We start from the raw sequence: 27,711 nt of genomic DNA, 5'->3' as shown, positions 1-27,711 counted from the left end.
AAAATAATGCAGATGTCTAGAATCCTTCAGATAATGACATTTCAGCCAGCATGCTCTACTGGGCCAAGTCTGCAGACTCCGCACTCTCTCTTCTGCCATGTACTGCTTTTTGGTTGAAAATCCGGAAGAACCATTTTTCTTTCCATTTCATTTTTCCCTTTTAGGTCAAAATATTGTATCCAACTATATATAGTTTTCTGCAAAATGCAATATATAAAAGGTCATCTTCTCACAAGTGCTTGGGCTGGATTTCAAAATAGCAAAAGTGGTTCTAAGATCATTTTCCAGATGAAAAACATCTCTTAAGTATTGCTGAGGCATATTGATTCCCTTCTCTCATCTCAGTTCTGCCCTATAATGGACAATGTATATTCTCATTTTAGCTGGTTCTCAAAATCTTTGTTAAACATGGTGATTTTTTTCTGATAAAATGTAGTGCCTTCTTCCCACCCCCGCAATCCCCATTTCTCTCCTCAATACAGGCTTTTCTGAAACACTTTGACTTTTATTCCAGGTTGGACGTCACTGAGGATAGTCACTGACATGGATTACAAACACTGTGGACTCTGCCCCACCCCTATCTTTAGATTCTGAACCTGCCCTGTAGAATATTGGTTGGAGCCATGCAGGACAATGGAAGCAAGCTTGGCAATCACTTCTGTCTGCTTTTCTGTCCAACATGAAATGTCTACTACTTTATTACACTGATCCTTCTTCATAAGAAAAAAGTCAATGGTATCTACATCTTCTCTGCTATTTCAGTGGTTTATCTATCGTTAAACAAACCCTACAGCTAGTGCTACGAACAGAATGTAAGTAGACATCTGGAGTTTTAGTGTATCCAGAACAACTTACCTCCACTTTTCTGGTAACAGAACCCTCTTTTCCCAGAGGACTTCATTCTATATGATGATGACATTGGCCCTGCTCTCCAGCACCATCCAAAGGGATAGTGACTGGTTCAGGAATGGGCACTGGACATGACCCTAGGAATTATCTGGAATTGCTATCAGGAAAGACCAGTCTGTTCTCTGGAGTTACTAGTCTGGCAGTGAATAGAGTCTGTCCAAGAAAGGGAAGGAGAGTGGCAGAACTTCACGAATGTCATTTGAGCCTGTGGATCCAGCCATATCTAAAATTAGAGGCACCTCTGAACTTGCCAGCTTAATGAATCCATAGATTCTACCTTTTCTCTTTTTTATTAAGCTAAATTTGGCTGGGTTTCTGTCATGTGAAATGCTAAAAGTTTGACTTAATTCAGAAAGAAACTCAATACACAATAATTGAATAAGTGTGGAAAATTGAGCTTTTTTGTACTAGGAGTGAAAATACAGATTCCAGTCATCATATTGTCAGTAGGTTGCAGTTTTTCTCATTTTAAAAAAGAAAGGGCCATACTAGAGAATGTATAAGGTCCTTCAAATCTACTTTACTCATTCATTTATTCATTCACTCACTTATTTAAAAAATGTTTAATACAGACTATTGACTGGCACTATAGTAAGCACTAGAAACACAGAAATGAACAAAATAGAAAAAAAAATTCTGCCCTCATAGCACTTACATTCAAATTAGTAGTGACAGATAGATAAATAATTAAGTAAGTATCAGGAAACAGTTGAAATTTCAAATCGTGCTTCAATTATCTATTACTATATAACAAACCTCCCCAAACTTCATGACTTAAACAAGTATTTGTTATTTTTTCCACAATTCCACGGGTCAATAATTAGGACTGAGCTCAACTGAGAGGCTTTTCTGCTGATCTTGCCTGGGGTCACTCATGTGACAGCAGTCATCTGGCAGCTTGGCTGAGGCTGGAGAGTCTAAGATGGTCTCACTCAAGTGCCTGGGGCTTCATGCAGGCTGTCTGCCAGGCCTCTCCCTTGATGTAGCCTCTCATCTTTCAGCATCTAGCCAAGCATCCCAAGAGAGCAAAGGCAGAGTCTGCCAAATCTCTTGAGGCCTAGGCTCTAAAACTCATAAGCATCACTTCCACCACATTCTGTTAGTCCAAATGAGTCACAAGGTCAAATAAGATTCAAGTGATGGGAAATAGATTCCACCTTTTTCTGAGAGGAGCTGCAAAATATGGCCATGTTTTTCAATCCACCACAGGTAGCGTGGCCAGAGAAGTCCTCATTGAAAAAAGTGATCTTTGTATAAACTCCTGAGCTATGCCTGTATCTGGGGGAAGACCATTCCAAGCAGAATGAATGAGTATAAGGACCCAAGGGAGAAGCAGGAATGTATTAGTTCATTCTTGCATTGCTATACATACCTGAGGCTAGGTAATTTATGAAGAAGAGAGGTTTAATTGGCTCATGGTGCTGCAGGATTTACAGGAAGTGTAGTGCTGACACCTGCTTCGGGTGAGGGTTTAGGAAGGTTACAATTATGGCAGAAGGCAATGGGGAGCCAGTATGACACATGGTGAAAGTGGCAGCAAGAGGGGCGGCAGGAGGTGCCACATACTTTTAAACAACTATATCTTGCATGAACTCAGGATGAGCACTCACTCATTACCAAGGGTAAGGCACTGAGCCATTCATGAGAGATCCACTCCCATAATCCAAACACCTCCCACCAGGCCCCACCTCAAACACTGGGGATTACATTTCAACATGATATTTGCAGGGGAAAAACATCCAAACCATATCAAGTAGGAGATGTGGGAGGCAGAGGAAGAAGGCCAGTGTGGTGGAATGAGCAAGGTAGAAAGTAGAAGCCTATGAGCTCAAAATGATTTTAGGGAGCTGGGCCTTGTAGAGGGTTTTAAGACCTCTGCCTTTGAGTCAAAGGAGAAGCCCCTGGGTTTTTGAGCAAAGGAGTGATATCATTTGACTTACATAGTGGAAAAGGATCGCTCTAACTACTGGGTTTGCAAAGATTAAATGGGTCAAGAGCAGAAGGGAGATCAGTTAGGAGACTATTGCTATGAAACAGGAAAGGGAAGAGAAGATGGTGACATAGCGTAGGTAGCCATGGTGGCAGTAATGAGAAGTGGTCTGTTTCTGGGTCTATAGAATTAATATAATTTGCTGATACAGGGTGTGAAGGAAAGAGAAAAGTTGAGAATTTGTGTAAGGTTCTTAACCTAAGCAGCTGAAAGAATAGAATTGCCATTCATTGCAATGATAAAAACTATAGGAGGAGCAGTTTGGGGAGAGAAGATTGGGAGTTTTGTTTTGGACATGTTGCATTTGCGATGTCTGACAGGGATACCAGTGGTGCTGTTGAGTAAGCAGTGGCTGTTTCATCAGATTATTGTGAACGTCCACTCTAATAGCTTTGAAAAGTATGATCATGAAAAAATGCTCATCATCACTGGCCATCAGAGAAATGCAAATCAAAACCACAATGAGATACCGTCTCACACCATTTAGAATGGCGATCATTAAAAAGTCAGGAAACAACAGGTGCTGGAGAGGATTTGGAGAAATAGGAACACTTTTACACTGTTGATGGGAGTGTAAACTAGTTCAACCATTGTGGAAGACAGTGTGGCAATTCCTCAAGGATCTAGAACTAGAAATACCGTTTGACCCAGAGATCCCATTACTGGGTATATACCCAAAGGATTATAAATCATGCTGCTATAAAGACACGTGCACACGTATGTTTATTGCGGCACTATTCACAATAGCAAAGACTTGGAACCAATCCAAATGCCCATCAATGACAGACTGGATTAAGAAAATGTGGCACATATACACCATGGAATACTATGCAGCCATAAAAAAGGATGAGTTCATGTCCTTTGTAGGGACATGGATGCAGCTGGAAACCATCATTCTCAGCAAACTATCACAAGGACAAAAAACTAGACACCGCATGTTCTCACTCATAGGTGGGAATTTAACAATGAGAACACTTGGACACAGAAAGGGGAACATCACACACCGGGGCCTGTCGTGGGGTGGAAGGAATGGGGAGGGATAGCATTAGGAGATATACCTAATGTAAATCACGAGTTAATGGGTGCAGCACACCAACATGGCATATGTATACATATGTAACAAATCTTCTCGTTGTGCACATGTACCCTAGAACTTAAATTATAATAATAAAAAAAATTTTTTAAGTATGATCGTCTATGCAAATACAATTTTTAAACCATATTCCTATAAACACAGTAGAGCCCATGTGTTTATGTCAGCATTTTCCAAAGGGGCACATCCATCTGTTACAGGTTTCCAGGTACATCTGCCTATATATTTCATAAGCTTTTAAAAACTTGCCAATCACTCTAAAAAATTATCATATTGCAGTTTTTTATTGCCACTCTTTAAAATCAGCATCTGTTGATTTTTTTTTCTTTTAAAATCCTCCTTGTCCAACTATTTCTTTCCCTAGACTTAAATGGGAAAGAAAAAGTAAGGTGAGCCAGTGAAGCATTGTGTTACAGAAGACAAACCCTCCCAGATAGAGGGTAGAGATTTTTCATAGAGATTTGGTACTGTGGATTGTGGCTTATGGGTGCTTATTCTGTGCCAGACTCTTGATAAGCATTGGGGATATGGAAGTCAATAAAATGGTACCTAATCTAAAGGGCTCACATTGTGGTGGAAAAGACAGATGGTAGTAGATGATTATAATATTTAAAATTATTACAGCTGTGGTAGAAACATGCACAAGGAGAACAGGAGATGGGTAACTTGCCAAGCCTGTGAAAAGGTCTAGTTAAGGAAGTTTTCCAAAAAATACAATGCCTGAACTGAGAAAGGGTAAATGGAAATTAGCCAAGGGAAGTGGGTATTCCATGAAAGGAGGACGGCTCAATCAAAGGCCCAATGACAAGAAGTAATCTTGTGTATTTAGGAAACTGTAGTTCAACACAATAGAACCAAAAAGTTGGAGACAGGTAGTAGCACAAGGAGCAATTTGAGAGGTAGGCAGGAAGCTCACCATGAAAGACCTTCTGTGCCTTGGGAAGACCTCGACTTGTATCCTAGAGGTGACTGGGAGACATTGAAGGTAGAAAGAAAAGGAATAAAATGGTAAGATTTCTATTTGGGAAAGATCACTGTGGTGATTAGATTGGGGTGGAGGTAAAGGAGTCGGAAAGTGAGTGGGGCTGCTGCAGTGACCCTGAGGAGAGAGGATGAGATGGGTCTGGAGGGACTGCTATACAGAATGGAAAAAAGGGAAAGAACCAAGAAATATTTAAGATACAAAATTGTTAGGACCAAGTAACCAATGGGAGCTAGGGGCTGAAGGAGAGAATTTCAGTGGATATTGGTGCCCAAACTGATACAGAGAATTTGGGAGGAGGAACTCATTCAGGAAAAGGGAGATGAACTCAGGTAGAGACAAGGGTGAGTTGGGACATCCATGTGCAGCCTTTATTCAATCTGTACAAAAAACTTGCATTTGAGGCTTAAAAATGGTGAATAGATTTGCCCAGGTTTACCCAGAACCAGGATTACCAACTCAGGCCTTCTTGACTCTAGTCATCACCATCCCCTCACCTCGGCCTACAAGTACATGCAGCACCTTGAAGGTTTTGCAGAGCTAGAATAATAATATGATGATTCATTGAATACTCATTCAGCCCCTAAAAATCTTAAGTTGCTCTGGTAACCCAAAAGTGAATTGGAGACAGTCTCTATCCACCAGAGTTCATACTATATTGAGAGATAAGAGATATAGATAAATTATTATGATACAATAGAAAAGAGAAGTAGAGAAAAGGAGTCATAGTGTTGTATCAATTTAGAAAGGAGAAATTATCTTATGCAAAGACACTTGCGAAGTGCTTAATGCTAAGTACTAAGCCTTATGGATATCCAAGCATACAACACTTGTAATACCTACGCTCAGTGGTTATTCACCTCAAACTTGTGGGAACAGTGGTAAGTCTCGAACAACATGTGGAATTTAGATACAAATGCAGGATGCAGATGGGGTTAGAAAAGGCATTCTGATGAATGGAGCCCAGGAAGAATAGCATGGAGATGCGAATACTTCCCAGTGACTTTGGCAGGTGAAAATGCAGGAATGCAGAGCTGTCGAATTTAGCTGGCATGGAAGGAGCATTGAAGGAGAAGAGTGAAAAATGAGCTCCAACAGTAGTTTGGAGCCAGTTTGTGGAATATCTGGAATGCTAAGGAGTGGGTTAGCATAGGCAATGTGTTCTTCACAGTTTGAATTCTGAATTTCTTGTCACACACAAAAGAAATAAAGGAGGACAGGTAGTGGGGAATAGTTTCAGTCTGTGAGTTATATTCACTATTTCAGAAAGTTTAAAACATTAGTTTTTTCTTTTGCTTTTGGTTAGAATTATGTATCACCTTTTCCTTAGGGAAACTCTGGTTAGATCCTGTTGGGAAAAGCTTGGCTTGACCGTTACTGGCTTCATAGGCATTTGTGAGATGGGATTGGGACACCTGGCTGTGTTATCCTACCAACAGGCTGGCAGTCACTGCAGAGCATTTCACAAGCAATAACTTCATTGCTTTTTCACATTGTAGGTTAATTATTTTACATGATTGTGCAACTCTGATAGCCATTGGTTATTCATGAAAACTTGACTTGATATTTAAGTGGAAAGTACGCCAACACTTACTAAATGCTGTTTGTTTGGTACATAGCTTTCAGAACATGGTGTCCATAGGCAGTGTGGATGTTGTCCAGGAAAGTAAGTGAAAGAGGTCCTTAGTGGAAAAAAAAATTAGGTAACACTAATATATGCCCTGCCATGGGGACATTTCATAAGAAACCTTTTAACTTAAATTGATTGCTTTTAGTTTAAGAGTAATAATGGAAGATATTGATCCTTTATTGTAATTCTTGTTGGACCTAGATGAGGCATAAGTTATAAATAACAATGTCCAATATGTCTGATTTTTTAGTTGTTATATAGTTTTGGTATCTTAGGGGAGAAAATAGAGAGAAAACAGTCTTCTTCCTTTTGATTTTGATCTATGGACAATTTCTTAGAGTCACTAACCTGATGGAATTACTTTTCAAGCTATTGAAACTTTCAAAGGTCATAAATATGTAACACTAGGGGATTAACTATATTATGGAACATCTGTAATGGGAATACAATATAGCCACTAAAGATGATTTTGTAAAACATTTATTGAGGAAACAAATTTAAACTGTAAAACCTTGGACATTTTATGATTATTATTTTTTTTTAATGTGTATGTATGTGTAAATGTAAATATACACATATGTGCTTTGGAAAAACAGATAATTGTTAACAGTAGTTATTTCTAAGTGGTGAAATATAAGGGCTTTATTCTAAAAATGTATATATATATATTTGTGTATAATGAGCATGTGTTTGTATAATTTTTACTGCTTGACACAAAAAATTAATGAAGAAGACATTAATATGGTAAATTTATCTTTTACACCAGCTATCTTAACTTTGACTCATCAGGCAAGATGAGTTATTACAAAAGGCAGCCGAGACCCTCCCAAGTGGTTCCTTCAACCACTGTGTGTGACAGGGGTCTGAGGAGTGCCTTTTGGCCATCTGGAATCTCACATTGAATTCTTTTTTATAAAACATCTATTAACATCATCAAGGACTGGGGTTCAAAGAAATCCAATTTGTGAAACCCGATCTAGACATTTTCAAAATTGCAAATCACGGCTATCGAAAGCTTTCTAGAAAACTCCTTGCAACAAGACTGATTAAATACATTGCAGTGGGGAAGGAAGGGCTGGCAAAGGTGAAGGAGGTGAAGAATTTTTAATAAAAATTATAACTGAGGAATCTGAAAAATAGAAACCCTTTTCTTATTTGTACTTATCTTAATCTTATAAACCAGAGCAACAACACATCAATAAAAGAGATTTGGTTGAATCTGATAGATTGAACTGTTAAAAACTTTTATTTAGGAAGCTTTGTAATAATAAGAATTAACTTCCATCTCCCTTTGTAATAGAAGCACAGTTTTAGATTTAGATTTACTGCCGGTCTTCTTTATTCATGACCTTATTCTCTTGCTTTCTGCCACATCTAGAGAGTATAGTTATGGGTTCCTTTGAGTCAAGAGGCTAAAGAAGTACCTGTAGTTCTCAGGAGTTGAGTGATACTTTGGAACAATGCAGAAATGAGTTGCATATGCTTTATCCTTACTCTCATGGCATTCACTTAGGGCATTAGCACTATGTTTGATATCATCAAATAAATAACATTCTATATTCATACAGATATTATTTTATTAATCTTGATTGTTCTTGATCATGGGAAATGCAGTCTTTCTCTTTAGGGAAGGATTTTTGGCCAGCTGATCTTGTGAGAATGGAGAGGTTTAAGAACAATGATGTCTGTGTTTCCTCTTTTAAATCAAAGTAGCCTTGATATCATTTAGCAATTGGATTATATGAAAAATCCCAACACGGCATAGCTCTTCTGTTGAAATTGGATTGATTTCTTTAGAGACCATCTGATCTCAACAGCAGTCTGTAAAAAATCCTCTGGACCTCAAAAATAACTAAAATTAATGGATTTTTAAAAACCTAAGCTCTCAGTTTTTTGAGCATGAAAAGACCCCTCCTCCCAGTAATTTGCATCTAAAAACAAAAGTGAAAGTGTGCGTGTCTGTACATATAAAAAACCTAATACTTCACTCTTACCTTGTGCTGAATTTTTTGATTTCTCTATTTACTGAAGAGAATAGCCATATTTTCAAACATACTAAAAAATGTTTTGAAATAGCTCATCAGCTCCAAACTCCGAAGTTCTCTGAATTGCATATACTTTTTAAAAAGTGAAGTATATACTTTTGTATTGCTTTGTTTTGTTTTTTGAGACAAGGTTTCACTCTGTCACCCAGACTTGAGTGTGGTGGTGCAATCACGGTTCACTGTAGCCTCAATCTACCAGGCTCAAGCAATCCTCCCACCTCAGCCTCCTGGGTAGCTGGAATTATAGGCATGTGGCACTACAACTGGCTAATTTTTGTATTTGTCATAGAGGCGGGGGTCTCATCATGTTGCCCAGACTGGTCTCGAACTCCTGAATTCAAGCAATCTGCCTGCCTCGGCCTCCCAAAGTGTTAGGATTATAGGCGTGAGCCACTGCCCCCGGCTTGCATACACTTTAGAAAAGGAACTATAATGTGCCGGTGCAGAGACTCATTAGGTATCCTTCCACCCTACATTAGGACTCTAAATTGGAATGCATATGTCCTTCTCTTAAAGCAACTTCAAGTCAAAATATGAAAATTTGAGACTTTACTATAAAGTGATTATATTGTATTAATAATTCAAGTTACAAAAAGATTTATTATAGTTTTTAAAATTAGTGACCTTCCCTAAAAATGTTAAAGCAATTTAATTTAATTTGGAAACTTTTTGTACTTTTTAGAAATACATATATTGTGTGACACAACATTTCCCAAACCTCCATTTTTTGCATATCACGTTTTTTTTGTGTGTGTGTGTGTGTGTGTTTTGTTTTTTGTTTTTTTGAGATGGAGTCTCGCTCTGGCACCCAGGCTGGAGTGCAGTAGCACAATCTAGGCTCACTGCAACCTCCATCTCCTGGGTTCAAGCGATTCTCCTGCCTCAGCCTCCCAAGTAGCTGGGGTTACAGGTGCCCACCGCCATGCCCAGCTAATTTTTTTTTTTTTGTATTTTTAGTAGAGAGGGTATTTCACCACGTGGGCCAGGCTGGTCTCAAACTCCTAAACTCAAGCGATCCACCCGCCTTGGCCTTCCCAAAGTGCTGGGATTACAGGCGTGAGCCACTGGGCCCTGCTGCATACATTTTTTGCCATATCTTACATCAGTCATTTATTATTTGCATTATGGTGTTCTTTAAAAGGCTGTTAAACAAAGTCACTTTTGTTATTGTTTTGTAACTTAGACTCATCCTAAGAAAATCCATGAAAGTATGGGTTTGATTATGTTCATTATTAATTCTTCTGATATAAAATAAAATAAAGATATAACCATTAAAATAATTATTTTCATGGATATATACTCTCAGGAACCAATGATATACATATTCTAGTTTGGGAAATGCTGGCATTGAGAAGCTACTTCTGTATCTCCTTGCCTTTCTTCAACAGTAACATGAGTTTTCTTGTTTGCCCGTGGCATATGTGGGTAAGCCTTGTCCTAAACCTTCCACAGTTAACTAAGAGTTGCAATTCAGTCTGCCGTCTTTGGGCTAGAGGCCCACAGTGAGGTCTTGGTATAAAAGACCATATTTCCCAGCATTCCTAGAGTGGGCTCTGCATACTACCTGCAGTTCTCCACACCTGCAGCTTCTCACTGCTCAGGACAAGGAGTCCCACTTACTCGGACAAGTGTCTCACTTTCTTATAGTGATTTTGGGTCTATACGGAAAACTAGAGTTGTCGGCTTTTCTAGATCTCTGGAATTGCCTTGAATTTCTTTTAAAATGGGTCCAAATGACCTTGGCAATATGTATCAAAAGCCTTGAAAATGCACATGTTTTTTGACCTGGCAATTCCACTTTTTTTTTTTTTTTTTTTTTTTTGAGAAGGAGTCTTGCTCTGTCACCCAGGCTGGAGTGCAGTGGCCGGATCTCAGCTCACTGCAAGCTCCGCCTCCTGGGTTTACGCCATCCTCCTGCCTCAGCCTCCTGGGCAATTCCATTTCTAAGACTCTGTTCTGGGAAAGAATCAGACATTTGGACAAATATTAATTTATAAGGATGTTGATTGCAGTATTGTTTATACCAGTGAACATAAGGAATGTGAGAAACAATCTGAACTATAGGAGATTGATTAAAGTGCTGTTCATACATGTGATGGCATATTATGAAGATATTTCAAAAATCAACTTACAGCATTTACAAAAATATTCATGACATAGCAAGCAATATATAAAGGTCAGGGAGGGATATGGGAACTCTCCAGACTTTCTACTTATTTTTCTGTAAACTTAAAATTGCTCTAAAAAGTAAACTCTATTATTTTTTAAAAACTCTGTGAACTATAAATAAACAAATGTTACAAAGCAGTATGTTTTGTATGATTCCTATTTATAAAGTCAAAAGTCTATGTTTTGTATATATATTTTTTGAGACGGAGTCTTGCGGTGACCCAGGCTGGAGAACAGTGGCACAATCTCGGCTCATTGCAACCTCCGCCTCTCAGGTTCAAGCAATTCTCCTGCCTCAGCCTCCCGAGTAGCTGGGATTACAGGTGTGCACCACCATGCCAGGCTAATTTTTATATTTTTAGTAGAGACAAGGTTTCACCACCTTGGTCAGGCTGGTCTCAAACTCCTGACCTCAGGTGATACGCCTGCCTCAGCCTCCCAAAGTGCTGGGATTACAGGCATAAGCCACTGCTACTGGCCTATATTACCAAAATATTAATAGTGGTTTTCCAGTATTACAAGTGATAATGATTTTCTTTTTTATATATTTCTACATTCTTCAAATTTCCAAATGATAAGCATAGCAATTTTAAAATCAGAAGAAAACTAGACAAGCAATAAATACTATTTTTTAAAAAGTAGAGTGGTCGTAGGTTCGGAGAGACTGTGTCCTGGGTGGCTAAAAACTAGTCCAGACTTTAGGGACCAAATGGAGAAAACTCAGGACTGCGTGAGCTCTGCCACTGAACTTAGTGAAATTTATCAAGGGAAAAAAGGTCTTCAGAACAACAAGTTATAATTCCTGGAGGAATCCTTCAGAATGTCACACTACTCTAAAGACCAGGACTCTATTTCAGCTCACCTCATACCATCTGTAGTATCTTAATCTACACCATCCTTTCTTGCAGTAACCTCTCAGAAGATCTCTTCAAGGAAATTGTCTTGGGCAGCAAGGACAGTCTAGAGAGCTAGGAGCCCATGAGCAGGATATAGATTTTTAAAGTTTTGCCCTGGGCTTAAGGGAGAAACTCTGGTTTCCCTCAAGGATGCTCCCACTGGTTCTTCTGAGAAGGAATGAAGGCCAGGGTTTCTGGCAGAAGCCCTGTTCAGAAATGAAGTTTTTGTCTTTGATGCAGATGTTTCTGTGCTGATTTGGAAATATGTCCAGGGTACATTGTTAAGGAAGAAAAATTGGGCTTAGAACAACGTAGAGTATGCTAATTTTGGCTAAGAAAGAAAGTAGAAAAACAAAATAACAACAAATATACATATACACTTACATTTCCCTAAAGAAATATTGAGATAATATACAAAAACTAATAAAAGGATTTATCAAAGGGGAGATGGGAAATAGAGTGGGCAGAGATGCAGCTATGAGCTATGAGCAAATTTTCTCAGTGAGTATCTTTATATCATTTTGATTTTTGTCTATTCAAAATAAACAAAATTCTGCCAAAGATTAGGGGGAAAATAAGAATTATCTCTCTGATGGGGATGGCCATGTGCATATCTCTCAGAAATCCCACATGGGGAGCAGGAGGCTAGGACTTCCAGGTGGCACAGCATTTTCAACACAAGTCATTTTCATCACAACGTGGGGGAATTATCAGAGGGTTCTTTTGATGGATGGGATGTGGAGGTGGTCACTTAGGGTCTGGAGGTCAACCTCACAGTATGCTGGGAATCTATTTGGCATCTTACCAGATTCTGACCGTTGTTGCCAGCCAGGTATTTGGACCCATAGCTACTTCTCCACAAGAGAGGCCAAAAAGGCATGTAGTGCCTGGGATACAAGCTACTGACCTGCAACTCTGGGATGCACAGAACCTGGGATGTGTCTAAAACAGAGCACCTATAGCTGGGCCCAGATTATAGGCCACTTCCAGTTTAAGAGGCCATGACCTGCAGCTTCCCCTGCTAATTCAAAACCGCCTAGGGAATCTACTACTGCCACTGCACCTTACTTGTTCATGAGCACGAAAAGATTGGAAAATGTGACTCATATACCCTTAGGTATATGTGTTATGTTTATATCAATAGTCAATTCTTGGTTACCTACAAGTGGAATTGTCTGGCTGGCAAGAATATGGTCAGTCAGAAGAAGGTTGGAGCTGGATATGACAAATTGGAATTTGTGTATAGGAAGGATAAAAAAGTGAGTGTACTGAGGAGGAAGGAGAGAGGGATTAACTGCATGCCAAAAACAATAGAAAGAGTTCTGCTTCCCTTTTCATTAACCTGGATATGGAGAGGTCAGATCAGACGCCAGAGAAGTTTAGGTGTTGGAGGGATGTTAGAAATCAACTAGTGGATCTGCTTCATTTTATAAATGAGGAAACCGAATATAGAACATCCATGCAGTTGGTGAAGGAAGGTGTATACATATGCACAGAGATAGAACACGTATGTATTGTCTACTCAAAGATACATCTTAGAGTGCTTTCCCACTTCTCAGGCAACTTAATGTATCCTCAGTTTCCTTTAAAATTTTATTATTAGCTCATTCTCATTGCCAAAATGAGTCATGAATACCAGGTTTCAGTGTCCATTTATTATTTTGAAGCAACTGCCAAACCCTGTGGAAATGGTTCCACTTACCTCCAGAATTTGCCAAAAGAAAAAAAAAAGTCCAATGATGACTGAAACCAGTAATGACTATTTTCTATTTTCTTTTCCCTAAGTAATTGACCATTAATTATAATATCAATAGGCAGTGGGTAAGGAAAGCAGACCCATGTAAGGGCTACATTTCATTTGTAACTGTTTTGTATATATCATAAATCTCTAATATTGGGCTATTGTCACCCTTGATGAATTATTGTAAGCATGTCAGCACATGGTGGAAGTCAAGTACATTCAAATACTACTCAGTCAGAATTGAATTTGGCATGATAGTCTCATAAAAGGGGGCTCAATTGAGAGTTTCCACTTGCCTGCTCTAAACTTGTCACTTGTAGGTGCTAAAGAGCTTGTTGTGTTGGTTTAATTAGTCAACAAATCGGTCCTTACTTGATTGCGTGGTCGTATCACATATGTTAACACTTCAGTGTTTGATGGAGATATTAACAAGTGACAAGAGTCTCTTGGTCTGTGGACTTTAAAGAAGAGAAGCTCTTCTATATTATTTCATTTGGCCCTGCCAATATTTATTAGATCATGCAGCCCGCAGGCTGCCAGTTAAAGAAAGACAACACAAACATTTTTCAGGGTTATGCTCATCTGTATCCCAAAGAAGGGTCACAGAACAATCGATGGGAGAAGAGCATAAGAAAGATAAGTGTTTTCTTCCACCGCTTACAAATTCATTATTTGATACAGTTTGCTGCAGACCTCCTTTGAGCTTTTTTCACTTAAAGATAATTTATGACAAGAACAGAGAGGTTCTTGAAAATGCTATAGCAACTGAAGCTGAATGATACCACTCTGGTGCAAGACGCAGCACCAGAGGCTGGTAAATAGGAAGTTTGCATTTGCATGAGGAACTGTGTTAGTTAAGCATTCACTCATGGTGGATAAAACAATCATATTAATAGTCAACAAGAGATTAAAGGGAAACAAAATAATAATCAAAATGATTATTTCCAGAAGTGGGGGTAGGAAATAAAAAGTCAGCACCCTGAAAGTTTGCAAAAGACCCGTCTATTCATTTTTTTCTATAGCAGAACAAACAAAAAGGCAGTGCTTACTTTAAAGGACAGGCTTCATTTGTTCCGTCACTGTTCTGTTATGACTTTTATCTGTGCATTAGCAAGAATGAGGTCTCCACACCATGTGCAGTCATGATGTGTAGTCATGATGTGTAGTCTATGGACCAGAGCCACCAGATAGTTCCTTTGGGCAGGACATTGCTTTGCAAAAAACACTTAAATGACTGCCAACAATTCGAATACTGCTAGGACTGACTTAACTAGTGAAGATAATGGGACATAAAATCATGAGTCAAGAGTTTTCTGTCAAGACTCCCTAGTGGGAACTTTAAAAATCTAATTTATTTATCTCTCTTAGGAAACTGCTTGACAACCAAAAGATCCTTGTCTCCTTACCTCACAAAGTAAAGAATTTGCCATTCCTCTCCTTGGAAGAGCTCATGTTGGTTTATTCAGGTTTTTTATTTGTTTGTTTTTTGCTTTTTGGGTTTTTTTGAGACAGAGTCTCACTCTGTCGCCCAGGCTGGAGTGCAGTGGCTCCATCTCTACTCATTGCAAGCTCCGCCTCGCGGGTTCATGCTATTCTCCCACCTCAGCCTCCAGAGTAGCTGGGACCACAGGCACCCGCCACCACGCCCGGCTAATTTTTTTGTATTTTTAGTAGAGACAGGATTTCACCGTGTTGACCAGGATGGTCTCAATCTCCTGACCTCATGATCCGCCTGCCTCAGCCTCCCAAAGTGCTGGGATTACAGGTGTGAGCCACTGCACCCGGCCAATTTACTCAGTTTTTAATTATCTAGTGGTCACCACGTTGTCAGAGGATCGAAGCCCAACCCTTGTCCCTTCCTTAATTACCATGTGGAAACTCCCCTGGGCCTAGCCTAAATGTTCAGCTACTGACAAGTGGAGGAGGTGGACAAGAATAATTAAAACAACGGTGTCTTTACACAAATATTCTCTACACATACAAATGTGAAAAGCACAAATAGCAATAAGTTTATGAATATTTTATCTAGGTTTAAAAAAAAATACTCTTCTGATAGTTATAGCATCTTCCCAGGGCCACTCCAGTTTTAGCCAAGCCCTGGGATTGGAGCAGCTGCAGCCTCCCTGATAATGCTGTTTTCCACTCTTGAGTTAGCAAAGAGAGAGTTAAAGGAGGGATGCACTCTTTGTTACTTACCTTCACCTCAGTTTTTGCTTAACCTAAACTGCAAACTAAGGCACTTTAGAAAGTGATTAAACTTCATAACTTCCTTATCCCACCCTCCATCATTGCAAATATTTTTCATTAGAATAATAAATCAACCCCCCCAAACCAGCCAATCAGGTTTTACTGGGAAGCAGGCCTTCAGTGAATGCTCGTTGATTAATTGATTGATTGACAAGGGTAAAGTATGGGTGTTAGCCTAACCAATAGAAACAAAAAATAATTTGACTGAGTGACAGTGTTAATTGTGAAAGGTTAAAGAGGGCAAGATGGGGTGCAGTATGAGGTAACACAGATTCTTATGTTAAGAATGTGAAAGCTTTGGCAGAATATTTTACTTTGAGGAGAAGAAGGAAAATGGGTTGGTTGGCCTGCAAAAGATACGGGTACCCTCAGTGCAAGAATTTTTCTTCACTGAGCTCTAAAGAAAAAAAGAAGAAAGGCAAAGGATACAGAGAATAAAAAGCCATTTGATGTGAGGTGAAGAGGGAGGATTAGGGGGAGGGGAAGGCAGTAAAAGCTGTTTAAGGGAAGCAAAGGAAGGAAGAAGGGAAACAGGCTCCTGTGTGACTTAATTTAAAGCTCAAACTCCTAGTGTTTCCCATTTTTTTTTCTATTCTCACTATGCTGTAAAGAACATCCTTATGCATATAGCTTTGTGTACTTTGGAAAATTACTGGAGGGAATGGAAATATAAGAGCCTTCCTTACTACTTTCTGTAATTCTTTAATGTTTGAATTTCATATAATCAAAATGTATTGTTTTTACAGTCAGAAAAAAATCAGTTCAGAAAAATTAACTTTAAAAAAAGCTTCAGAGCTGTGACTATTCTCAAAGAGAAGAAAGTAGGAATATCAAATAGGTTTAGCAAGTAAAAGAAGTCATGGCTATTAAAATTTTTAGTTTACTCAGAAGTATTTACGTTGGCTTCCAGAAAAGGTTTTCTTTCTTTAAGCATATCTACTTTCAGAAAGCTTTGTAATTTCCTTCAGTTCTTTGCTTACTGCCTCAAACAAGAATGAAACCTTTCTCAAACTGGTAGAAAAACCTTATTTCAATTATTTTTTCTAGTCTTATACTTCCAGAATCTGGGAAACTGTTCTTAAAAGTGCAATGGGCTGACAGAAAGCAGATCCGTGGTTGCCGCCAGGGCTGGGGGGAGGGGATCAACTGCAGAGGGGCACACGGGAATTTACTGAGGTGACAGAAAGATTCCACATCACAATTAAGGTGGTGGCTACATGATTGTATACCTTTACTACATGTACAATCAAAATGAGTGGATTTTGTTGTACATTGCTCAATAAAACTACTTTTAAATAGCTTTAGTAATACGTGAACTAGTGTTTTTTTAGTGATCATTTGCAAGAATATTCCAAATTCAATAAGAACCAGGATTCTCTTTTCAAAAGTCCAAAAACTAGTACCAAGTGTTGTGTTAGATTTGAAGAGCTGGAAGGACCTACATTTTTAAAGTACAGATTTTTATTCAAAAATTCTTTAGTTCTTTTCTCTTTTAACTTCCCTGGGGAGAGCAGGAAACTCTCATTCTGGTACTGATATTTTGATTAAAACAAATATCCACCCATTCATTAAAAGTTTCTCTCATATAAAGGAATTCATTTTTTTTTTTTCTTGATTAGTGCTAGACTCACAGACAGACAGAAATAAGCTGCCATTCTTCCATTTGATAGCCAGACGCTGCCAGTTGTAGCCAGGGCAGTCATGCTGTTAAATTAGGTCTAATGAAGGAGTAATTGCTTTAGATATAGTGAACCATTTCAAAGAAAACAAGGATTCTAATTGATTTGCAATTTGTTTGGCACATTGCATTGTCTGCGGCTATTGATTAGTCTTCTGGATTTCACACTGCATGTGTTTCCCTTTATTAAGGGAATAACAGGTTACTGATTACTTTCTTTCTGGGTTTAATGTAGCGGTTAATGTCTACTTTGTTCTTGTGTCATGTCACAGGCGAGGAAGAAATAATAGGCAAGTGGGTGGCCCTTTGCTAAGCAACTTCCCTGCTGCTCTGAGCTGTGTGCTCCGAGACAGGCTGAAAAGCAGATCAAGAGAAAGGGTTAGAATAGCAGGACTCACAAGTTAAGGCCTGAGTCAGGCTAGACCCAGCTCAAAACTTGGCTTTCCCCTCCCAGTCAAAGCATAGCATGGGACAAAGCAGCTGGTGGTAGATTTGTTCTTGTATCATTCGATTATTTGTAGACAGGATATGAATCTATGCCCATTGTTTTGTTTAATAGGTATGCATACTAATTGGGTGCGGAAAAAGAATATTTGAGGGTGAGGCCTTTTGGTTCATTTAACCCTTTGGAAAGTGACATTTTGTTGGCACCTGGGAAGCACTTGTTGCTGAGGTGTCGATATGATCATCAAAATGGCTCTTATGTTTATACCAACTGCAGGGGAGGGAGAAAAAGTTCTCAGGGTTGCAGTCATTTCATTGCCCTCAAAGCACAGCAGGAATTATTAGCTTACCCTGGCGTGCCCCTTTGTTTTCCTAGGGCTTTGCTCCTCCAGCAGATACTCATTTAAGACGAATCCACTGCTTTCTGAAATGTGTTTTGCAATGGTGCACAGAACAGGCACTCACTTAGCGGATCTAATCCTTTCACGGCTCAGCTTGTTAATGTAGCAAACTGCTGAAAATGGGAAATGGATTCTTTAATGAGAACAGTCCCTTCATGGCTTTATTCTCCCAGTCCAACCCCCAGGCATTCATTCAAGTCCCCTCACCCCCGACCTCCCATGCCAGGATCAGGCACCCCCACTTCCCACCCAGCAAGCAGCCCATTTTCCAGCATGAAGTCCCCCATCTCTAGGCCCCTTGCTTCCCCACGACCTTCCCAGAGCCCTTGGAAGCTCACAAATAACAAAGGGGTGTGGGCAGTAAAAGATTCCCTCTCTCTGCTTCAGTTACCTCCTTCCTAAGCCTGAGCCCATCTTTTCCTGTGCTTCAAATCTGACTTGGTTATAGAGAGGAGCCTTTTCCTGATAAATTGCAAAGTAGCTAACACCCAGGGATTACATTTAAATTGATCAAATAAACACACTTTTGATATAAACATACTACCCAAGGTATTATAGATTTAATATCTTTCTTTAATATAGCTTTTGTACTATACAGGTTGAATATCCTTGGGACTAGACATGTTTTGGATATTTTTGGATTTGCATATACATAACAAGGTCTCCTGGGATGAGACTTAGGTCTCAACATAAAATTTATTTACGTTTCATATACACCTTTTACACATAGCCTGAAGGTAATTTTAGACAATACAATATTAATTTTGTGCATAAAACAAAGTTTGTGTTAAGTGCTATTAAGCCTTTTTAAAGTGTTAAGACTTTTCCACTTGTGGCATCATGTGAGTGTTCAAAAAGTTTTAAATTTTGGAGCATTTTGGGTTTTGGATTTTCAGATTAAGGATGCTCAACCTGAATTGGATTTTATAATGATACTGATTGCCAAGGGTTTCAAAATGGAGCCAATCAGTGAAAGTTAACTTGGACTCTGGTCTTAATTACTTTTCTTTTACGAGTTTTACTCCTGTGGGTCTTCCCGAAGCCTTGGTACTTCTCTAGAAATCCACTCCAAAAAAATAAATCAGGCCTGGGACAGTGGTTCACACCTGTAATTCCAGCACTTTGGGAGGCTGAGGTGAGAGTATCACCTGAGGTCAGGAGTTCAAGACCAGCCTGGCCAACATGGCAAAACCCCATCTCTACTAAAAATACAAAAATTAGCTGGGCATAGTGGTGCACACCTGTAATCCCAGCTTACCCGGGAGACTGAGGCAGGAGAATCACTTGAACAAGGGAGGTGAAGGTTGCATTGAGCCGAGATCGCCCCACTGCACTCTAGCCTAGGTGACAAAGGGAGACTGTCTCAAAAAAAAAAAAAAAAATACTCAAAGCAAGTAAAATTTAGGTTAAGAAGATATTCAAGATTCCTTGGAAGTCATGACAGGGCAGCCTGCAGTTTGAAGTGTGCATTGAAAAGAGAAAATGAGGATAGTTATGCCCATTTTGCCTTAGAGATAGGAAAGTAAATTATGTATACGTGAGCTCAGGTCTTTCTCTCGTGCAAGTTCTTCACTTTGTGTGTGTGTGCCGTGGAATCCTTTGGCAATCTGGTGAAGCCTGTGGACCCCTTCTCAGAATAATATTTTTAAATGCATAAAACAAAATACCCAGAATTACAAAGAAAACCAACTGTATTGAAATAAACTTATTAAAATATTTTTAAAACAAATTTATATTCAGCAAGTTCTTTATTGTTATTTGTTATTAATGAATTTATTGCTTTAAATAACAAGATCTATGGATGTAGCAGCTCCCAGAATTTTGAAGTTAGAATGAGTGAGTAATTAAATGTTAATATCTGTAATGACTTTACGTGTTATTTTTAAAATCTGTGATTTCTCTTGGTGACATAGTCACAGGTACTGATAATGATTGTTTTCGTTGCCCATATCCATAATTGAAAAAAGTTATGAAAATAAATAGAATTTTTTCCATCTAAATTTATGGGCCCCCTAAGTTCTGTCTACAAACCCACAGGATTCTGCCTCCTGCAGTACTAGCCTCTTCCAGTGCTCCATTAGGTGACTGTCATCAGAGCTGTAGGGAGAAGAAACCCAAGAGAAATGGGCATTGGAGGTGCCCAATTGATGATGCCCTAGACCTTACCCCATCCCACATTATGATTGTCCTGACTTTCATGGAGCAGAGATTTTTACCAAATCTTCCCAGGCTTTTGCTCCTCTCCTTGTCCCCCCATCTATAAAACTCATGTCTATGTAAGTCAAGCACATGCACCATGATACATGAAGAGAGGAGAGACTGGCAAAAGCAAAACAGAACAAGCAATAAATTGTGCTTCTTTGCATTATAGGCACCTGATTACAAGACTCCTGCAAGTTTACAAGAACACCTACAATTCAATGAATAAAATCTTTGCAGAGATTAATAAAATGTGAAAGTGATATAGAGATTATCAAGGAGAACTTAGTTCACTTTAGTTAACGAGAGTTGCCAGATTTAGTAGATAAAAATACAAATATTGCATGGAACATACTTATACTAAAAAAAATTTCTTGTTTATCTGAAATTCAGATTTAACTGGCTGTTCTGTATTTTATCTGGAAATCCTAAATCAACATATTATATGTGGCAAGTAAATCCCAAGCAGAGATTACAATTAAGTGACATGAGAGAATTTTTATCAGTCAAATAATTTGAACTAAATTCAGAAGTAGCAAGTAAAAACTGTGCAAGTAAAAAGAAAGATGATTTGGTTAAAAATTAAAGAGGACTTTGAGAATTGAAGGAATAAACAGAGGAGAGGGAGTTAAAGGGTGAGAAGGAAGAATAAGGTTCGTCAAAAAGCAGGACGGAGGATAGCTAGAAACAAGCATAGAAAAGTGTCCTGACCAAAAACCCAGGGAAAGCCAGCTTCTGGCAGCACCTTATTCACTAACTTCCTGTCTCATGACCACCACTCTGCCCGGATTCTTTTGAAATGGAAACCGATGTTGCCTGGGTTTCTGTTTAATCCTCTCAGAGATAAAGGAACCAAGGCTCAGAGACATTAAGCAATTTGCCAGAAGTTGCCCAGCCGGGAAGTTGCAGAGCTGTGATTCAAATCCAGGGCTGACACACAGTATCTTGCTGCCTCTGTAGCAATTAATGCCTGAGGATTTATTAACCTACTCCTTCTATTGCCACCTCTCCTGTTTAATATAGAGGATGGAAACTGACAGGGCCCAATAGGCTTGTACCACATGTCAAAAACTCTGAAAGCCCTGTTCTCTGGGGGCCTTTCCATTGTCCAAGGGAGGGCAATTCAATTAATCAGCTGGAAAGCTCACTTCCTGGGAAGGAAGAGACAAGCTCAGTCTAGTTCCTTATTAGCAACAACCACAACAAAGCAAAGCTACATCGTGCCAACATATCCCAGCTTTTCATTTACCTCTGGGTCTTGTGAACTTTAAAACTTAAGAGTTTAAAAATGAGGAGGGCAGTCTTAGATCTCAGTAGCTGGTGGTGGATCTGTGGGCATCTCTTCCTTGCCAGTGCTGCATCATAGAGATATCTGGAACAACAGGTTCTAGAGGCCCCAAAATAAAGATCCCCTTATAGCAAGGGAAAGTGTTATTTTATTATTTCTTTTTATGCCCCAGAGCACAGGAGTAAAGGCACACTTCAGGTCTTCTCTTTGGAAGTCCAGACTTCCTATAAAACACCTAAGATGATGTGGGGTCATCTTAGGTGTTTTATAGGTGTTCGCATCTTGGATGTGATGTGCGGTCAGCCCAGCCAGAGCCCTGCCATCTCCCACAGGGAGCATGCCTGTGTTTAAAGCTGCTCCAAGGAGAAGCTCCCCTGAGTGAAGTTCCAACCATCTGACCTTATCTAAACCCTGGATCCCATCATCCCATTTGATATTCAGACATTTCCCCCCTTTGTAGAGACATTTTTTCTTGCTTTATTACAAGTGGTATCAATAGGTTATTTATATTTTGAACCCTATTGAAAAGAGGATTATGCCAGGGCATTTAATTTCAGTTAAGAAAATATAGAAATTACTCCCACATATGAAAAGCAGTGCTTTAAAATGAAAGAAAATAGTTCACTTCTCGCTGTCACAGCAGTTGCACTGGTAAGTACTTCTAAATTGCTCCACTTTGCTATTGTCTGAGGTCCTTGATAAGCATTCTGCATTTTAAAGCTTTATCTATTTCTCATCATTAAAAAGCTCATTAGTTAGTCAGCATACTGGCACTTTCTTTACAGTTCATAAATTCAGATTAGAACCTTGTGTCCTCTAAATGGTGCCACTCATTAAATCATCCAAAACACTAGTATGGAGATATTTAATGGTAAGATTTAAAATTAGATTTCTAGATTTAGAATCTCAATAAAATACCCCAACTACCTAAAAGTTTTTAAAATGAGATATAAAATCAACAGGATTTTTGTATGTGACAGAATTCTGAGCTTCTCGATGTGCTATTGCAAAAATGAAATGAGATCACCTTTGATCAACACTGCATGTGTTGTACTTGAATGAGGACATAGGGAGTTAGTGCATCCAGGACTAAATTTCTAAGGCCAATTAGAAATTTCTAATGCCAATTTCTAATTTTCTTTTCCTGATATAATGTAATAATACTTCCTGTTTCCACAGTGGTCAAATTTTGTAGTGATGTCCCTTCCAATATGACTTTATTATGAAGTGAATATGTCCTCATTTGAACCCAGGTTATTTTTTTTAATTTTATTTATTTATTTATTTTTATTTAATTTATTGAGACAGAGTCTTACTCTGTCACCCAGGCTGGAGTGCAGTGGTGCAAGCTCGGCTCACTGCAGCCTCCACCTCCCGGGTTCAAGCAATTCTCCTGCCTCCACATCCCAAGTAGCTGGGACTACAGGTGCGCACCACCATGCGCGGCTAATTTTTATATTTTTAGTAGAGACGGGGTTTCACCATGTTGGCCAGGCTGGTCTCAAACTCCTGACTTCAGGTGAACCACCCACCTCGGCCTCCCAAAGTGCTGGAATTACAAGCGTGAGCCACCACATCTGGCCTATTTATTTTTATTGAAGTAAAATACACATATAAAATTTACCATCTTTAACATTTTTAAGTGTACAGTTCAGTGGTAATAAATACATTTATATTATTTTCCTCATTAATCTCCAGAATTCTTGAACACTATTTGGACAGTCTAGGTACTGGAAGCCCATCAGTCACAGAGCAACAAACCATGGGGCAGGTAGGAACCCAGTGACCTCATTGGCCCTGATTCACCCCAGGTAACCTCAAGATGTGGAGAACCTGCCTGAGGATATGGCATAGTGCTGGATATCTTGTTCTGACAGTAGTAATTGGGAGGAAGAGGGGAAAGTGGCAGAGTGCCTTGGTTAAAAGTGATGTACATAGACAAAACATTATCTGTCGTTCTGGCTTAAACCAAGGAGCAAATGCAGCCATGTCAATCTGTGTCTGAAGTGGAAGTTGAGAAAACTAAGCTCCCATAAAAACCAAGATTGACATTGGACGAAAAAGAATCAAGAGAACAAGCATTTCTGAGAGTCCCTAATACACACACACACACACACACACACACACCCCTCCTTCATATTCTCCTTTTTTCCTTTTTTTTTTTTCCATTTCGTTTTGAGACAGGGTCTTGCTCTGTCATGCAGGCTGAAGTGCAGTGGCGCCATCATAGCACACTGCAGCCTCAACCTCCTGGGCTCAAAGCGATCCTCCTTCCTCGGCCTTCTGAGTAGCTGGGACTACTGGCACATACAACAATGCCTGGCTAATGTTTGTATTTTTTGTAAAGACAGGGCCTCACTTTGTTGCCCAAGCTGGTCTAAAACCCCTGGCCTCAAGCTATTCTCCTGCCTCGGCCTTCCAAAGTGCTGGGATTATAGTTGTGAGCCACTGCACCTGGCCTCTTCTTTCCATTTGCTATTTCACCCTGAGCTGGGTACTCTTGACCCACAATCGATCTATAACACATTTATACTGCATCTTTCCCTCAAGTGGCCTACCCAGTTCCATTCCGTGTCCCCACGTAGTGAACTAGCTCCTGGTGCAGAGGGGTGAGATAACAGGGCTAAAGGAGGATGGCAGAACAGCGTGGGGGCAGGGGCACAGGTGGGAGTGGTTCTGGGTGCATACCTAGGAAGCATGGTGTCCCCCAACAAACTGCTGTAGGCTGGGTACAAAGTTTTCTATGGTGGAGAACTTTAGGGATTGTGCCTATGTCCTGTGCTGAACTTGACAAGTAGGCAAGTTAAGTTATTTGAGGATGAATAAACTTGACTTTTATTACTGCGCTCACAAAAACTATCTAGAGTGGGGAGAGTGGTCCCTTCTCTGGCTACTTAGCCCCTTGTCCTTCCATGTTCTTCATGGTGACTTTTTGTTTTCTTTCCGAATGGAATCCTCTGTTTTATTTTCTTACTTTACTTATTTATTTTGTTACTTGACAAATACAGATTGTATATTTATGGTGTACAAGTTATAGTGACTTGGTAGTTTCTCTCCTCAGCCATCCCTGACCACAAGGTGGCATTTAGTGGATGGTTAATCATTTGTATCCATTGAAGCTTGTCTTTAAGAATCTTCTGTAACCCCCCAAGACCTGGGGTTGCATGGCCCCTTGCTTTGGAAAAAGCATGCATGGTTCATTGTTTCCTAAATACTATCCTCTCCCTCTCCGCTGCCACTCCCCCACCTTACATGCCCATATACCCTGAACTTCTTCACCTCCTCCACCCCCATATTGTGAACATGAAGCCCAAAGAGACCAGTATGAGAATACAAGTTGAGAATTCTAGGTTCTCTTCCCAACTCTTCCAAGCATCTGGGAACCCAAAGTATTTTCTAAACCACTGTCTTGGCATTTCTATCTATAAATTAAAAATAATAATAATAATAATGACTTGGAATATTGGTAAGATGTCACCAGTGAAGAAACACTGCTAGTTCTTGGAGAATGAAAAAGGCTGTCTGCATGCTATAAGCCACTGTAGCTCTTCTACATAAGCCACAGTTGTTCTTATGTGAGATAATGAAAATCCTCTGGTAAGGTACCTTCAAACTGGAATACATGTTTCCTTAGACATGCTGCCCTGCTTTAGTGCCATCATTCTAATACCTTGCTTCACCACTGGAGGGGTGTAGCCTCTCCCAAACTTTCCTCCCACACCTTGGTCAGCCTCTTGAGCTGCAACACACACCTTGAGAGTTTAGCAAAACATTTTGAATCTTTGGTTCCATCCTTCCCAAAAGTTCTCTTGGCCCACTGTTTTTCAGGAACCTTAGCTTATATGGATATATGGATAGCTCACTTTATGCAACAGATGTGTTTTTGGGAGTGGACAATACATTTTTTGTATGTGTATGGAATTCTGTGTTACACATATAAGAGAAGCTCACTGTATCTACAACCTATTTATGTTATTTTATTTTTTTTGAAGCAGCATCTCACTATATCACCCAGGCTGGTCTCGAGCTCATGCTCAAGCTCAAGTGATCCTTCTGTCTCAGCCTCCTGAGTAGCTGGGATTACAGGTGTGAGCCATCACCCCCAGCTTCAACAACCTGTGTGGTGAATTATTTTATAAATCAAAGTATCCAATACATTTCTATTTCGAAGAGTAGGTTTTCTTAAAACAAGGCACACCTCCATACCCCATGTCTTTTTGCCATTTAACAAGGACCATCTTAGGCAGTGTGGTCTCACCTTATTGAAACTCAGTAGTGATTAGCTCTCAGGATGCCTGCCTACCTCTTCTGGGCAGATCCTACTCATTCCAGTTTCCTCCCACTTAAACAAACAGAATGTGTTGCTGTGCTTTCTCACCACAAGGCTGGCTCCAGCCTCTTCCACAGCTCACTTCAAACTGACCTCTCCTGCTAAGCCGGTCCCTCCTGAGTCTCCGCAGCCTGCAGCAGGTCCCAAGGTCCAGATTCTCTGGGCCTTGCTGAGAAACATCTGTCAAAGCTGTGTTGAGCCCTGAAAATCAACTCACACCTGGACAAGGTGGCAGCACTTCTCAGGAATGCAGCTGTACCTCTCTGTCGCTACATTTTAGTAGTTAGGACTGCAACGGGCAGAGTTCCTTTTGTTGTTCAGGGTTTCTGTGGGCAGCAGCCTGTATCACTCATTCTCACAGTAAGTACGCCAGAGTGCTGCAGCCCAACACTGTAATAAAGCACAGAACACATGATGATAGCTCTTAGCCAGGCCAAGCCTGCACTCTGAAAAGTGCCACTTCCAAGAAGAGGGTGAGAAGGCCCTCCAAACTCAGGAGCCTGGGAGCGGTAGGACAAAACACGACCTGCACTGGCTCCATCTTCAGTTGGGGGACCTGGCACAGGAAGGCCAGAAAGAGTTTATTGTCTATGGAAACCATGGAAATCCATTATCCCACCCTCACCCCACCACTTCCAAGTAATTCAATCCCTGACATTAAATGTGCACTGACTCCCTAGGGTAGAAAAGCACAAACTTACTCTATGTATATTTTCATTGGTTTGTGTGACAGGCCGAATAATGGTCCTCCAAAAACATCCGTGTCCTAATCCCTGGAACCTGTTACATTACATTACATGAGAAAAGAGACTTTGCAGACATGATTAAATTAAGGACCTTGAGAGGAGGGGATGAGCTTGGACTACCCAGGTGGGCCCAATGTAATCACAAAGGTCCTTAAAATTGGAGAATTTTCCCAGCTGTGGTCAGAGGGAGGCTTGGCTGCAGAATAGTGAGAGAGATGCAATGTTGCTGGCTTTGAAGATGCAGTGGTGTTTGACTCCTTTGAGCCAAGGAGTGAGGAAACAGTAAGGAAACAGATTCAGTCCCAGAGCCTTAAGAAGGAACGCAGCCCTGGCAACATCTGGATTTCAGCCTAGTGAGACCTGTTTTGGCCTTCTGACCTCCAGAACTGTAAGCTCTTAAATGTGTATTGTTTATGCCACTAAATCTGTAGTAATTTTTTGGCCACGATAGTTTGGAATTACAGTTTGTTAAATTTTTTTGCCACAATTTATCTTACTTGAATGCTGTGAGTGCCTTAAACACATTTCTGTCTCCCAGAGGATTTCTGGAAACAAATGATTCCTTTGCCTTTAATTTTTTTCCTTCGGCATGTAGGCTGAGGCCTTCCTTATTCTATCCATTAAAAGGCTCTAGCAGTATTATCTCAGCATACACCCCTGACGAGAACAAGCCACACAGGATGCTACATTTTCTCAGTAAGGGCGGGTGCGGGGGCAGTGAATGCATTAACCAAAGACACACTCCAGGGAAGAAGAATGAAAGGAAGATGTTTTGACCAGCTTGACTGTGGCACTTCATCCCTGGAGTTGTTCCCTAGAGTCTAAATTGCCGCTGACTGGGCAGTTTTTCTTCTAAAAGCTTCAGGATGGCTGAGTGTGCCGGCCGGGGAGGAAGGCCCTAGGGAAGAAGACAATAGCTGTGA

General features: G+C 40.0%; 1 protein-coding gene and 1 long non-coding RNA gene across 15 annotated transcripts in view; one reads left to right on the top strand and one right to left on the bottom strand.

Moving 5' to 3' along the window:
• Window positions 1-18,363, bottom strand: part of LOC105477993 (uncharacterized) — a 63,804-nt gene extending 45,441 nt beyond the window's left edge. The window contains exon 1 of the long non-coding RNA XR_011625952.1: window positions 18,175-18,363. This is a non-coding gene — a long non-coding RNA (uncharacterized lncRNA). The remainder of the gene's footprint in view (window positions 1-18,174) is intronic.
• Window positions 1-27,711, top strand: part of LOC105477994 (uncharacterized) — a 164,336-nt gene that overhangs the window by 99,165 nt on the left and 37,460 nt on the right. For 2 of the 14 annotated variants that reach the window (XR_985071.3, XR_985074.3), the window contains one exon: window positions 515-3,924. The exons of 9 other annotated variants lie outside the window; for them this stretch is intronic. The gene's annotated coding sequence lies outside the window, so the exon portion shown is untranslated. Of the gene's footprint in view, window positions 1-514; window positions 3,930-27,711 lie in introns of those variants that run through there. 3 more of the 14 variants (XR_011625940.1, XR_011625950.1, XM_071100319.1) reach the window with 3 other exon arrangements.

Source organism: Macaca nemestrina, chromosome 7 (genome assembly GCF_043159975.1).
Source record: "Macaca nemestrina isolate mMacNem1 chromosome 7, mMacNem.hap1, whole genome shotgun sequence".
Classification (NCBI taxonomy): Eukaryota; Metazoa; Chordata; class Mammalia; order Primates; family Cercopithecidae; genus Macaca; species Macaca nemestrina.
The sequence above is the reverse complement of the archived record's forward strand: the minus strand, read 5'-3'. Positions and strand labels throughout refer to the sequence as shown.